Below are 15,900 nucleotides of genomic sequence, written 5' to 3'. Positions count from 1 at the left end.
CCTATACCGACTAATTTTTGGTCAAAATTATCTACAAACCTTAATACTGTAAGTTTGTTGGAAGCCCAACAGTGGATAATCCAATTACCAAATTGATTTATACGTACAATCTTGTCTCTTTGTTTTGAAGCCTTCAAAAATAAGTCTGTACAGCCTAAAAATCGTCAATGTATAAGTTCTTTACTATGTTTTCTGCTATTTTTTGAGGTAAATTTTAAACTAATCTTGCGCTTTTGTTTTTGATGAAGAGCGCAGTTGTTGGGAATTATTCTGCACCAAAAATTAAAGAGGATATTATGTATTCTTAAGGGGCACTTGACCGATATCTTTCCCTCTACAAAATTCTTTGAGCACCTCTATTTTCTTTTCTTATTTTAATCCCCAATAACATATCTCTTATGTCTCCGTTGGAAGTGACTGAACCCTTTTTGAAACGGATAAAAATTCCCAAAAGATTTTCTAAAAAGTCTGGACCCCTAAGCATGGGATCGTTAAGACTCACTGAACTAGACTTTGCTACGGCATCAAAAACCGGGTAAATTCACTCTGGTTGATTCGAATTGGTTACTCTAAAATAACGTCAATACTATATGAGCTTATCAGGTAATATGTATTAAGTCTAGTTAATAGGTATTAAAATCCAGCAATACCTTTAGAGGTTTCTTTACTGTGCATCCATTCATTGTTATTCTGAAAAGAAAATAGATTTTGATGCCAAAAATTTACTATTATAATAATTTGTGCACGAAGCAAATATCATCATGAAAATAATTAGGATATCTCCAAAGAATTTTTACCAGTATTTACTTGATGGAAATTAACTCTACGCAAAATTTTGTGCAATGGCAATGACGGTGAACGTAAGTTTAATTTTTGTGCAGAATTAAACGAGCGCAAGAACGTTTTGGGGAAGGCTCTTCTTTTTAATCAATGATATTTTCTAATTCTATTCAATTATTAGTCGATCTTTTTTAAGATCGGTAATCTGAATCGAGATCTAAATATAATTGTGATCGTAGAAGGGCTGCAGCAGAAGTGCCTCGCCAAGGCAGCACGTCGTCTACCACTGGCTCGTTGTCGGGAGCCACACGCACAGGCTTGGTGGGGAGCAGAATTTAATGTACGAGAGCATCCTTTTTAAATGCTGTGACATGTTTTAGATTCTACTCCACGAGCCATCATCACCACAACTGGATTTTCTTTTTTTTAACTTTTTCTTTATAACATTTAGATCAATGTGTGCTGTCACGGTCGTTTTAGAAACAAAACAAGCTTTATAATAAACGTTCCGTTAATTGAAACAAAATCTATTAAGGAATGAGAGGCATAAATTTTACAGCTGAAAAGGCTCTGCCAGAAAAAGTTAGACAAAACAACGTGTTGCTATGTCAAAAGAGTATGGCCACCAAAAAACAAAAAAACAAAAAAAAAACCAGAAATCACCGTATATACGCTCCAAAATGGCAAAACACCCATGTTTAAAACACTTATTAAATACTGCGTAGCCCCCTTTATGTCTCTAGAATGATAGGAAAAACAACTTTTCTCTGGAAATAGCACTATTAACTATCCCCGTGCTTCATACCTGTGGTTGAGAAACTCTCTGTATTTCTTGGCTGACTAGAATGTATACATGGAGATATAAATAAAAGTGTAAGCTAAACAAACTATAAGCTATTGATCACAAGGAAAAAAATTACGAAAAAATATACAGTAACATAAACAATTATAAAGAAAATAATTATAATTATAATGATGATGATAATGTTGATAAAAATAATAATAACGTTCATAATAACTACTATACTAATAATCAAAAATATAAAAATAATGCTGACTATGCAAAAAAAGACGTTTGTGATATAGCTTATATATAAAGTTATAATTTCAAATGAAATTAGGTGGGTAATTGTAAGATATCAGAAATAATAATGATGATTACAATAGTAATAATAATATTAATATTTACAAAAACACTAATTACTATGAAAAGGATGATGATGTTTAAGACTACTGTAGGTAAAATAAAAATCAGTTATGGTAAAGAGACAAATTCAACAATTATACTAATAAGATATTATAGTTATAAGATTGTAATGATGATCATAATGATAATAATAATTATGATAGCAAAGATAATTATGATAATGATGATAATAAGGGAGATTTTAATAATTACACTAATAATATTAATTAGGATGATAATATAAATAATAATTATGACGACAATTGCCAAAATTTTAATGAAGAAGATATTAATAATATAATGAAAAAATTTATAATAATCAAAATATTGATTGATAAAATAATAATTACAACATTTATTATAATATTAATAATCAAGATAGGTTTGTCATAATCCAAACAATAAAACTATTAGGATTATCAAAACTCTAATGCTAAATAGCATAATTCGAATAAAAATATTAGTTATAGTGATTAAACTTATAATAGCAATAAAATGTATTAAAATAAGGATATGAATAAAAATAATATAAATATTCATTATAAAATCGTCAATAGTGACAATAAAAACACTGATAAAAATACTAATAAAGGTTATAATTATATTCATTGTAATAAGGAAAGAAAGAAAAATACAAATTATTAAAATAATTTCAATTATTATGATTACCATAAAGATAATGATAACAATCATGATAACTAGTCTTAAAAGTAAATAATATTGCATGATGATCCTGGTACTGGAAGATATAAAGAGAATAATAGTATTATTACAAATAATAATGATGATGACATAAATATGCTATTATAGATTACGGTAGAAACTTTTACTAAGGTAATGACGATAAAAGTAATACTTACAAGTATAATGAAAATGACGATGATAAGACAGATGATGATAGTAAAAACTATAACGATAATGGTAACGTCATAACGATAATGATGACAAAGGTAATAAAAATGATAGTCATAGTGATGATGGTAAAAAAAATAATACTTAACATTGTAATAAAAATAGTTATTAAAATGATAATAATTATGACTATAATAACAACTACATTGATGAAGATAATGATGACGACAATAATGATCAGAATAGTAGTGGTAATGTGATGACAATTTTAATGATAATAATAAGGATGCTTATACTGATAATGGTTATAATAACGATCATGATTATAAAAGTAATAATAGTAATGATGCTTATAATAAGAATAGTTGTAATGACAATGATCATGATAATTTTTATAATCATACCATTAATAATTCTAATAAAAATAACGATAGTAAAAGTGATAAGGTGCTTATGAAAATAATAATAGAATAGTAGTGGTTATATATATAGTAATAACGGTTGAGACATGTATGATGACAAACATAATTATAAACATGATAGTAATAATAAAGAGAATGGCAATGATAATAATAATCATCATGATGCTGATAATAGTGATAATAATGAGAATAATTATTTCTATGACCCTTATAATTATGCTAATAATTCAAATGACTGTTATAATGACGGTTATAAAAAGTGTATGAAAGTTAATAATGATATGAATTATGATAACAATACTAACCAAAATAAGTTGATTATTTTTTTAACGATAATAATGAAAATTTTCGAAACAATAATTATAGTACTAATGTTAAAAGTTAAACGATTAATTATAATATTTGAAGAAAAGCTTATAATTGTTACTACAGAATCGAGTTATAATAATCATAATAATAATAATGACAATATTCAAAACGATGGTGGAAATTACATCAATTGTGACAATAGCGTTTATAATAAACAAATAATAATAATAACAAAAATAAAGAATAATTATAAAATCGATTATAACAAAAAAAAAAATCTCTTTAAAATATTTTCAGTTATATTAGGAAGTAAGTTATATTCATAATAACGTTGTTTAAAACTTTAATGAGCATGATAAAAGTAATTAAGTCAAGGTTATAACTCTAGTTATAATCATTCAGATATGAGTAATAGTTATAATAGGAATTAGAACTACAATGTTTACGATGGTTATTGTATTTAAGGTGTTAATATTGATGATAATGATAGTTATGATGATAATAATAATGATGATGATAAAAATGATGATGATGATAATGATGATAAGAATAATGATGATGATGATGATGATGATGATGATGATAATGATTTTCTCTAGACTAGTAACGTAATGACGGTTCTATGATAAAAAAAATAGTTTTCATCAGATTAGTGCCATCGTCTCCAGGGCTGTTTTGCTGCGTGAGGGACCTGCAAAACAGGGCCCAAGAGACGTTAGGCAGCAACGTATCAGTGACGTTAATGTGGCAAATTCTGTTTTTCCTACTGAGCACCCACCAGCCTTTTAAAAACATGTAAGGTAGAAGAGGTATTTATTTTTTTGACTCTAAATAATCTTCATTTCATATTTTTATTTTAAAGAGACATTTTATTTATGATTATGATTTTTTTATCAGTATAAGTTGTAGATTATAGAAAAGCAAACTATGTTCATGCTAAACACATAATTTTTTTGTATATGAACATATAGACAACGAGACTGAGAAAGAGCAAAAACACACGGTAAACAGTATCTATACTTCCTACCAAAACATAGCTATATACATTAGTTTAACAATAAGTTTATGTGTATTACTTTCTTTGTCTCTCTGTCTCTTTTTAGATAGCCGTTTACTATGCGTAGTTGTGCACGTGCATGAATTTCATTGGCTCTTTACGAACGTTCGGTTAAAATGGAGTTTGAATAAATACAATTGGAAGACTCTGAGAAAACTTTGCATTATGGTTTAATATCTATATTTTAGAGTAATCCTGTTTACGAAAAAAAAATTTTAAGGAAAAAAAGAAAAAGTGATGCTTATCCAAATATTTATTTAATTTTTTTTTAAAAGCGCACAATATTTAAAAAAGCAATGAGAAAGGCCTTCTTCTATAAGTATAACAGAGACAAAAAAAGGGCGATCACGGCAGTAGACAATAAATGGCTCTTTTTATCCCTACATGCTGGTATTTTTATTTGTTTCTGTAAATCAAAACGTTAAAAGATATTAGCAAAATGAACTTCAAAACACAATTTACATGATTAAAATATTATTAGACCACTTGAAAACAATCGTAACTATTTATTTTGGAATCAGTGGGCTCAATCATATATCATATAAAAAATGCCTAATCATCGATAAATCTTCTAATTCAGAAGTTTCTCGGTTGGTATCCATAAATTTTTAGAACAAAGGTTGGACTGGCATACTGCGTGCCTGCGTAGCACAATCAATAAATCCCCGTCTTCCAATCCAAATGATATGGTTCCATTTTTGGAGCCAGTAAAATATAAAAACTTCATTTACACATATATAATATAAAATACGTAACATATTTTCGTACGTATGTGTATGCTGTATATACAAGATATATCTTTCCATATAATATAGTTATATCAGTAAGGCATCCCACACAACCCTCCCACAGCTCCACCACAGACTCTTATTCACCCCCCAATAACCCCCCACAAAATAAGTTAAAAACCCGTTATTTTCTTTCTTATTTTGATACGTCACAGTTTTTCCCAAAATTTCCCACAGTCCCTCCACAGCCCCCCACAGCCTCTTCACACCTATATTTTGTAACCCCCCACCTCCACCACCCCTCACACTACTCTTGGGGAACCTGACAGGTATCATACCGTCATTTTTGGACCTTGATGTGTATACAGTCGTGTACAACTGTCTTATTAACATTATTTATTGTACTGTCAAGGAGACATTTAAAATTATAATTAATTTATAGGGGGTTGCGCAAAGCGTCATTATTATTATATACATATAATTATAAAATTAACTGTAAAATTATATAGTTAACAGAGTGGGGCATTCCAATTAATAAGAATATGTTTTTTTTCACGCTAAATCTTTTTTTCAATCTATTTTCCACATCGCACAGTGGTCTCAAAAGCTTAAAAAATGCTTAAAATTCGTGCTTCCCCTGGATGTTGACTTAAAAAAATTGATTTTGGGCTTGTTTTTCGTAAGAGGATTCTCTATAAGGATCCGTTTCCCTTGGATGTGTAACGAATTCGTATATGTATGTTTTTTAGCTATATGTAAGGAAATTTTTCGTAGTCAAAACACTCAGGACACATAACACGTTGGTAAAGTTTACTAATTCCTACAAAATTTCATATACAGGGGTTTTAGGGTCACTGATCCTCGAATCTAAAGTTATATTTGCCAAACTCAAACAGGCGGATCCAAGATGGCGAACGAAATTTGCAAGAATTCACCCATTCCAACTAAACTTGGTATACATTGAATTTTAGGATCGCTTATCACGAATCTGAAGTTTAATTTCCCAAAGTAAAAATAGTGGATTCAAGATGGTTAAAAAAAATTTTGAAATTAACGAATATACAATTTTAAAAAAAAACCATCGCATACCACATAAAGTTGTAAAAAAGAGATTTTTCTTGTTATTTTTAAAGTAAATTATTTAAAAAAAAAAAAATTTATGAATTTTTAAGATTCTTAAAGCTTTATACTATCGCACATTTTGGTCTGAAAAGCATAAACAAAGTTAAAAATTCGTGGTTCCCCTGAAATTTAGCTCATAAAAATCGATTTTGGGCTATTATCGTTTGTCAGATAATGTCTGACAATAATCCGTTTCCCATGACCCAATCACAGTAATATATAAATATATGTACTATATGTGTTAATTCAGGTTTCTGTGAAATACTAAATTTTGTTGTTTTTTTCAATTATCAGAGATTAAGCACTATAACTTAGTGGGATATTGACTTTAAATGCTCTTTGTGATTTCAAAAATTGACCTATATCAATTTCGTATTATATATATATATATATATATATATATATATATATATATATATATATATATACTAGTAGAGCTCCACCCCCCTGCCCTTTCCGCGCCCCAACCCCCCCTTGTATTGTGTTATAAGTCTAATTTTTTCAAAATAAGGTTTGTATTAATATTTTTTAAAGCCTTAAAAAATAATTAAATCAATTGTTAGTATAAGAATAATATGTTAAAGTATATTTTACAAAATTCAGAAGACTATGGCATTTTTAAAAAATACTCGGGAATAAATTTTCTACGCTGGGGTATGATTACTGGTCTGCTTTTAAGAAAATATGAAAAACAAGCTGCTAATTTCGAATAAAAGTGGTTAAACTTATATAGACAGAGAGATGTGCCCTTGACTTATTATTGGTGAGCTTTATTATTTTTTCTAGTAGTTCCCTTTTTTTAATTAGCTGTCTATCCTGTGTGTCAATAGACATTTCTAAGCTCTTATAACTATATATGCTTCCTGCGCGCTCTCCGCACCCACCCCCGTAATTGCAAATTACATTTACAAAGTATGGAAAAATACCCAAATTATATTAATTGTTACTTAAATTTAATATATGTAATGAATGTATCTTAATCAAAATTAGATACATAAGATTTTAACAATCGCTTTTCACTTTTCCTGCACTAATAACAGCTATTTCTGTGGGATTAGTAGAACACGATTTCCAAAACGATATAATTTTTGAAGGAGCATGTAACGTTATGCTGCCTTTTGAACTACAAAAATTTTTTGCATGTTTAATTTTGTCTGAAAATTTTTTTGGTATTATTATTTGGAACGAATACAAAAAATTTTTCGTTGAAGATTATAAGGATGATCAAAATAAAGCTCTTTTACATTTTTAGAAACGAAATTTTTAATTCTGAAAATATATCTTGTAAAGATTTCAGTTTACCAGAACCAACAGAAACGATGAAAATTATATTGATACTGACAATGATGAAAGAATATTCTGTAAACATAAATTCCATGAAATGTATTTACAACTCATTTAAGATCAACGTCGAATTTTTCAAGAAATAATGAAATTTAAAAAAAATATTTTTCATCGATGGTCCTGGTGGATCTGGAAAAACTTTTCTGTACAAAAGATTAATTTATTATTCCATATCAATTAAAAAAAAATTTTTACAATGGCTTGGACAGGTATTGCTTCTATTCTGCTTCTGAAAAAAATAACCACTTACAGAACTTTCAGACTTCCTTTAGCCTTAAGCACTATAGAAAGTGCTTCTATGATACCAAAAAAAGCGTAAGAAATCGTTGATAGGACCTTAAAAGATTTATCGTAAGACACCTAAAAAGACATTTTAGAGTATATAATTGAAATAAACATCGTGAGTAAGAAAATTATAACAAAATTTGTTGTTATGGTCAAATAAAATTATTTGTGAAAATTAGACCACTTGTAACAGTAAATATACAAGGCCTTACTAATATATTTACATTATATATAAGGGAAAATGGGGGGGAGCTGGTGGGAGCTATAGAAAGAGGGGGGAGTTGGGGGGGGAGCAATCAAAAGAGTAGGATAGCTCGAAAAATGCAAGAAAATGAAATAATAACTACCTTATTTGGGGGGGAGCTGGGGGGGAGCAAGGGGAGGTGGGGGGAGCAATACCTCGCTCTAACTCTCACGACTATATATATACACATACATATAAGGTGGTGTATCTTTTCATAAACGCAAGAATTTAAAAACACCTGATTGTGAATAAGAAATCCCATTATTGACCTCGAGCGTGACTCTGGATCAGTGCCTTTAAACAGGAGAGCCAAGAACGTTTGGGCTGGACGACCATACTATTATTATACCAATTTATATTCAGAATAGCATACATATGTAACAATGTATATACATATCGTTTTAAATATATAGGTATAATAGTAGTATGGTCGTCCAGTTCAAACGTTCCTGGCTCTCCCGTTTGGTGGCGCTGATCCAGAATTGCGCTCGAGGCCATTGGGGCACACATTATCTTAACAACTATATTTTTATGTGTTCGTAGACATATATGTATTTGTACCAATAGGTTTAGCAAGGTTAAACCTCATCATCTTATTTTCTTTAACTTATGATTAAAAAAACATACTGAGTATAAGAATTGGGATATGGTTCTCTTACGCTCATCATAATTATTTGAATGTAAGTTTTTCATCATAAACATGTGTGTTTACATATGCATGATTGTATATATATACATATATATATATACTCATTTATATATACTTTCATGGCAGTAGACTTCCTTTTTTTTAATGCTATTTGCTGTTTACAAAAACAACTATTGTTATTAAATAATGTATATATTCGTATATATACGTAGATACATGTATACGTATGGGTAGGTGTGTTTTGTAATAGCTGAAAAAATTTAAAAACACATTAAAAAGTAACGTTTTTATGGAATTATAGGGTTTTTGTTAATAGAACTCATAATATTCAATTAATCTACATAACTGGCCCAAAATTACGAAGTTTCATCAGTTTTTGCTCGTTAACAGTACAATTTTAGGGTTACAAGGGTGAAAGGTCAAGAGGTTATTGTGCTGTTAGGTTTGCAAGTTAAAAGATTTTGAAGTATTAAGTGTCTGAGTGGAATGGTTCAGAAACATTGAAAATTTAAGTGTTTTTTGACGATTTTTGAGGTTATGAAAAATTGTAACGAGTTGGGATCAAAAAGAGATCAGATTTGAATCCAGTGATCCTGAAAATTTCTTGTAGGTGTGGTATAATCCGATTTAGATTAATATTTTTAAAAGAAAATTTTTATGTTTTTAAGCCGAATTTTAAGGTTATAAGAAATCTTGCCATAATTGGATAAAATAGAGGTTGGTTTCGGATTTGGCTAGTCCAAAAACCTATTATTTTTATATCTTGTCAATTAAAATGTACGGATATATTTATTTACAGTCGAACGTTATTAAATACTTGTTATTTACTTTACTAGCGTGGTGTCAGTTCCGGTGTATGGTTGTTGATGAAAGAAAACATTTTTTTTACTTAACTCAATGTTTAACATTCTTTATCTGCCTACATTTTTTCTTCGTGTAATATTTATAAAACAAATAAAAATTTTTAACATTGAGTTAAGTAAAAAAAATGTTCTTTTTTATCAACAACCATACACCGAAACTGACACCCCGCTAGTTATTGAAATAAGTATTTTGTGTTTCTTATGTACGTGGGAGAGTTATGCATGTAATAAATACTAGTTGCGCTAGTAAAGTGCAGCCAAAATATACTTTAACTTAATTAATTAGCGACTATAATTAAATCATGAGTGTTTAAAGTGTAACTGTTAAGGATATTTTGACAGAATTGCTTTATAGCAAGGGTTTGTCAGGGAAGAACGAAGAACTTGTATCGTCGACTATTTGATATAAAAGTGAAGCCTTGTTGACAGTGTTGTTTTGCTACAAGAGCTGGAGAATAAACTACGCCATGCGACGCCTAGATTGAAATAATCTTTATCAATTTAATTTCTCAGTTATGACTTGTCATATTAATACGAAATTTTTAGTCTTATTTATTACATTAAGATACGTAGAATAACTACTGATTTCCTTGATAAAAGAAATCAACTCAAACAAAGCCCATCACTATATATAATTAAGATTATTCTTAGATAAAAACTTAATGGGTGTTCATCGTATTTTCTGACATGAGTAGGAAATTTAATTTAACTAAACTTTCAACAAAAAATCATATCAAGGAGGGCGTAGTTTGGACCCTTAAACCACGAAAAGATGTCAAACACGATAGCAAAAAATGCAGAGTTGTGGATAGTCTGATTATGCGATAAATAAACTCCTAGATCACAATAATTTTTAGGCCCGATAAAGCAAGTGAACGATTAATCGTAATCAAAACCAATACAAACATGTAAGAAGCAGGTCAATTCCGCAAAAATTACTATTAATCAACATATATATATATATATATATATATATATATATATATATATATATATATAAACATATATCTCCCTACATTATTTAGTTGTATTGACGAAAGTGAGTCTCAGCCCCCCAGCCCCCCCCCACTGCCACGCAGTTTCCCCTCTGCTCCCCCTCGATTTACGTAGTTATTTGCTTGTTTTAACGTTATTTTAAATTGAATTATATTTTAGTAAGCTCCCCCTCGCTCCCCCTGAGCACCCCCTTGCTCTCCCTCCACCCCCCCCAATAAAATACTTATTTATCTAATGTTTTACCATCATAAATGTTAAAAAATATACGCAATTTAGTACCTAAGTCATACCTCGTTTTGAGGGTTTTTTAAGTCACTGATCATAGGTCTTCCTTCGTCTATTCGCTCCCCCTTACTCACTATGTGTCTCTAAGGTTTTATCATTTGTTTAACTTGATTGAACTTTGACATTTCAGAACTCTTTCTGGTCCATGTCTACTTCATCCAAATATCAAATTCTTGATCCCTTAAGGACCTTATTAAGTAAAAGACAGAATTCAGAAGGAGGTATAATTAAATAGACAAAAATACAATTAAGCTTTTGAAACATTAATTTATTTTGTTAGCTTAATGTTGTGACATTTTATGTGTCATTTTAACCCATCTGTTCTTTTAAGACCCATTCCACATTCTTCACATATTTGTTTTTCATAGTTTTTATGAATTAATATACGTCCGTTTTAATGTGACGATCTTTAAAGTTATATATTTTTTAATTACTGAAAAATGTTTAGCTAAACAATATTTTTAATTTCTGATCCATTCTCGGATGCAATTTGAATAAAACTTCTTTTTTGATTCTTACATCTTAATAAAGCAACGTTTAATTGTCCGTAAGAGAATAAAGGTTTTTTGATGTAAAATCCTAAAGAATTAAAACTCTTTTTTTCTGATTTTTTAATAAATATAAAACATGCTTATACAAAGGGAAACTGTTTTCTATAGCAGACAAAAAGTAATGATAATAAGGTGCCAGTATTCAATGTTATTCTAGGATCATAAACTTTGCTTTTTTTTCTCCCATAATTATTTCTGCTTCTATATAATACTTAATTAATTTTGTTATTTTTAATCTTGTTCCTCTACAAAGAATGTCTGATATACTTGAAGTTCTTATTAACACTACTGAAGCATTTATTTTTAATTTTAATTTGTGTAATGGAAGACCCTCTTTTATATTATTTTAAAATACTATGGAAAAATTAATATTGTTGTTAATTTAACCATGTTAAGTTATTCATATGTTTTATTAACTCCTTTGTAAGTCACGTATTCTGCTGTTGTGAACTAATTTTTAGCCTGCATTGATAAATACACGAGTAATGTCGTTAATTTGTCTACTCAATTTGTTAGTGGGGGGTTGGTGGATGGAGCGCACAAGGGGGCGTTATCCCTTCTAGTATATATATATATATATATATATATATAATAGTTATTTGTGTAGGACATTCCATATATCTCCCACAGGGCCCATCCCTATACATGGCCTCCCACAGCCTTTCCACAAATAAGCTAAGGTTCGACCGTTTTTATTGTTAATTTAACATTTCCTAACTCTTTCTCTAGAGTCCTCACAGCCCCCTCACAAACCCTTCACAGCCCCTCCACAGCTCCCCACACAATTTTGCCTGTTCCTTCACAGACCCCCACACCATTTTTCTCGTCCTCCCACAGCCCCCCACAGACCCATCACGCTTTTTTTATGGTCTCCCAAGGCCTTTCCAAACCATTTCTCTTCTTCCTTTACAATTTTTTTAGAAAGTATAAATTACTCCTATTGACAATGAATTTGAATTTTACTTAGTTTACAAAACTCTTTTTTTTATCTATTTTTCCACACCACCAAGGAGGCAAATAGATGCACTTTATACATATTAATAAGACATTACATCTTTGTTAAATTATGTAATAATGTTAATAAATAATTCATTAAAAATAATAATGTAATGATTATTAAATCGTTGAAAGTCATTGATAAGTATAAAATTGTTGGTGCATTTAACTTTTTTTATGTTACTATTGTTACGTGGGGTTCTAAAGGTTCAGGGTGCTTAATAACAACGCGGCAGTTAAACTCGATCAATCACTTTATTGCTACATTCCTTGAGGGATGGCGCTTTGCGGTCCCGAGTTACTCATTGCGACTATCCTTCTTCTAGTCCCTATGTTCAAGAGCCCTGTGGCCACTGCTGCGGGCCTTTTTTGCTCTTTCTTTTCCCTCTCATGCTTCTTCCTAATACTTATAGCTGAGGCCCATCCCACGTAGTATGTTCCATACTGTACGTGACACGTCCGAGGCCGCTTCGTTTTGGCCCTCGACAACGTTCTTTTCTGTACCACTTTGGGAATGATCGTTAAATTAGTGTGTGTACTATGTTGTTCGTATTGTAATGTATACTAATCATATAAAAAAAAGTAATGAGGTATTCCTATGGACATCCTCGCTTCTTTTTCTTTTACAGGCTTTGATTAGTTTTCCTCAAGTTTATAATTGTGTTATTACACATTTTTTTTTCGTGTTTGCACTCTTTCCTCTTACATAATAAATTGATAATTATGCTCTTGTGGGACTTACTTTCATTTATTATTGTTCAATTACCATTTATTGCTTATTATATAATTTAATATTTACTTATTAACTTACGTATTTTTTTTTTGAGTTGCTCCATACATATTCATTCTTATCATTATGGTTGCTTTTTTCCTCGCTTCGGTTTTATTTTACTTAGAACTTTTTTCTTGTGTATTCGTTTTTTTTTTTTTTTTATTTCTTTTTTTTTGTTTCATTCTATATTTATTACATTTAACGCAGCGTCTTCCACACAATATGACAGAAATCTTTTTTCTAAAATTTTATTATCATCATTATTACATACGTATTCTTTTTTTTTTTTTATCCGTTTAACGCATTATTTAACTAAAAGGTATATCAACCGTTATTATTTACGTATCTACTTACTATTTCCTTTTTCTATTTATTTACTTATACTTTTTTTTACCTATAGATTTTTTTTTTCTTTTCTTTTTTTTTTCCTTTACTAGACATCGTCAATGCTTAGGTATTAAGGCTCTACCTTTAACTAAGCTACAGTTTGCTTGTTTTTTATGGTAACTGTTTGTAACTGCCCGTCGGTTGATCTTCTTGTCACCACTTACCCCGTACTTGGATAAGTATTGGCTGTAGTGCCATAGAATTGCCCAGATTTTTATTTCTTGCGACGTTGTTTTTGGTTCTTCTTTCTGCAAACATTCTAGATAAGTTTAGTATAAGTGGGGCCCCCCATTTTAAAATCCCGACCGATGCGATCCTGCAGCCACCCCCAACGCTATTTCAGCTGCTAACCATGCATTTTCCTTCCAGTTCAAAAATTTCTTTTTTGTCTGTACTAAATCATGTATACGTTATTTTTTGTCTATCAGTTCAGTACCTGTCGTCAACCTATCCTCCGGTCCATGTTCTTGCTTACCAAGCTCCTGTAACCCATCCCTCTCTACTACCATCTTTATTTGTTGCAATATCTTATCTACCTTTACCCCTTTTATTTTCTGCGCTATTTCTTTCAGATTCAAATTTGAGCTCTTAAACTTAATTATCTGGTTCTCGCCCTCCTCTTGACTCGGGTCCAATTTTGTCTCCGATGTTTGGGCTGTGCAATCTTTCACTAGGTCTATTACTTCTGCCCTCATTACTTTAAATGTTTTGTGCTTGGTGTGATCGCATTGTACGTGTATCTTTTTCTCTTCCATGGTGCTGAACGCATGTTGATTCTTCGCGTTAAGACGTGTCCAATATGTGCCCTTTAATTTTGCTAGTACTATTAGGCACTCTTCCGGTTTCTTTACAATTTCTTCTTGTATCAGCCGTATCTTACAAGGGTGGTCCTCCTCCACTTTCTGTCTCGGCTTTATTCGTGTACACACACTTACCTTTTTCAACTTCTTGCATTGTTCCACTGTCTCCCACGCTACTGGTGCAAATCTTTTTTCGCTCGTGCTACTTGCAATGTACTCATATGTCGGTTGAGATAAGCGACGACGTTCATCATATTTAATCCCTCCTGTTCTACTGGTAACGGTGATATTCTGAGAAGGTCTAGGCTCTCCCTTGTTACCAGCGGTATTTCGATATAATAGATAATTTTTCTATCAAGCGCTTTCGTTGCTATCTTTGATATTTCTGCTATTTCTTCCCCCGTCATGTTTTTTTCTCCCGGAAATCTAAGGTCTGGTCAAAATTGTTCCGCTAATATTTCTGCTTCTGTTATCACCTCTAGCGCTGCTTCCGGCCGGTGTGACACGCCTCAACTCGCTAAATATATGATATCCGTCGCTGCCTCAAATTTAGTTACGAGTACTTCGGTCAATTTTTCGAATCTTTCTACCATTCCTAATACTCTATTGTATCCATCTATAAGTTCCGTAAATATTTTCAATCCTTTTTCTGTTACCTTTCCTGCTTCGTCTTCAAATTTCTTTATAGCTTGGAGAACCTGCTCGTGATTGATGAACGTTGAAATTCTCATTTGTTCTTTTAAGAACCTTGTAGTGTCAGTCGTGTGCGTCTAGTTTGACTTCACTAGCTCCTGTATTTTCTCCTTATCTGCCTCTGCTACTTGTCCCTGGAGTGTCTGTACCGTTTTGATCTGGTTGTCATCAACTTTTTGGCCTACTTCTGCCCTGTACGCCGTTTCCATTTTTCGTAAGGCTCCTGGGACTCTTTTAGTAGCCCGTTATACCTGCTCTTCACGTTCATCCCCCTTCCTTATAATTACCCTACTGAAACGGTCCACTTTGTTAAGGGTAATTCGTGGACGAAAGTGGATCGTGAGATAACGGCGGACAGGGGAGCTGAGGAGACACACAACTAAAAGGAAACGCACTCGAATAAAAATCTTATTGAATTCTCGGTGTTTATTCAATTTTCTTAGTTAACAAAAGCAAAAAAAAAGATTCTTAATGTAAATCAAATAAAATCATAAAACATTGAAATAACTGAAATCGATTGTCTTACATGGGAGCATTTTTTATGGTTGAAAAAAAAAAAAATAAAAGATAAGAAATTTT

This window comes from Copidosoma floridanum, unplaced genomic scaffold (assembly GCF_036245765.1).
Source record: "Copidosoma floridanum isolate Cflo_tuat_1 unplaced genomic scaffold, Cflo_Japanese_pri ptg000017l, whole genome shotgun sequence".
NCBI classification, from domain to species: Eukaryota; Metazoa; Arthropoda; class Insecta; order Hymenoptera; family Encyrtidae; genus Copidosoma; species Copidosoma floridanum.
The sequence above is the reverse complement of the archived record's forward strand: the minus strand, read 5'-3'. Positions refer to the sequence as shown.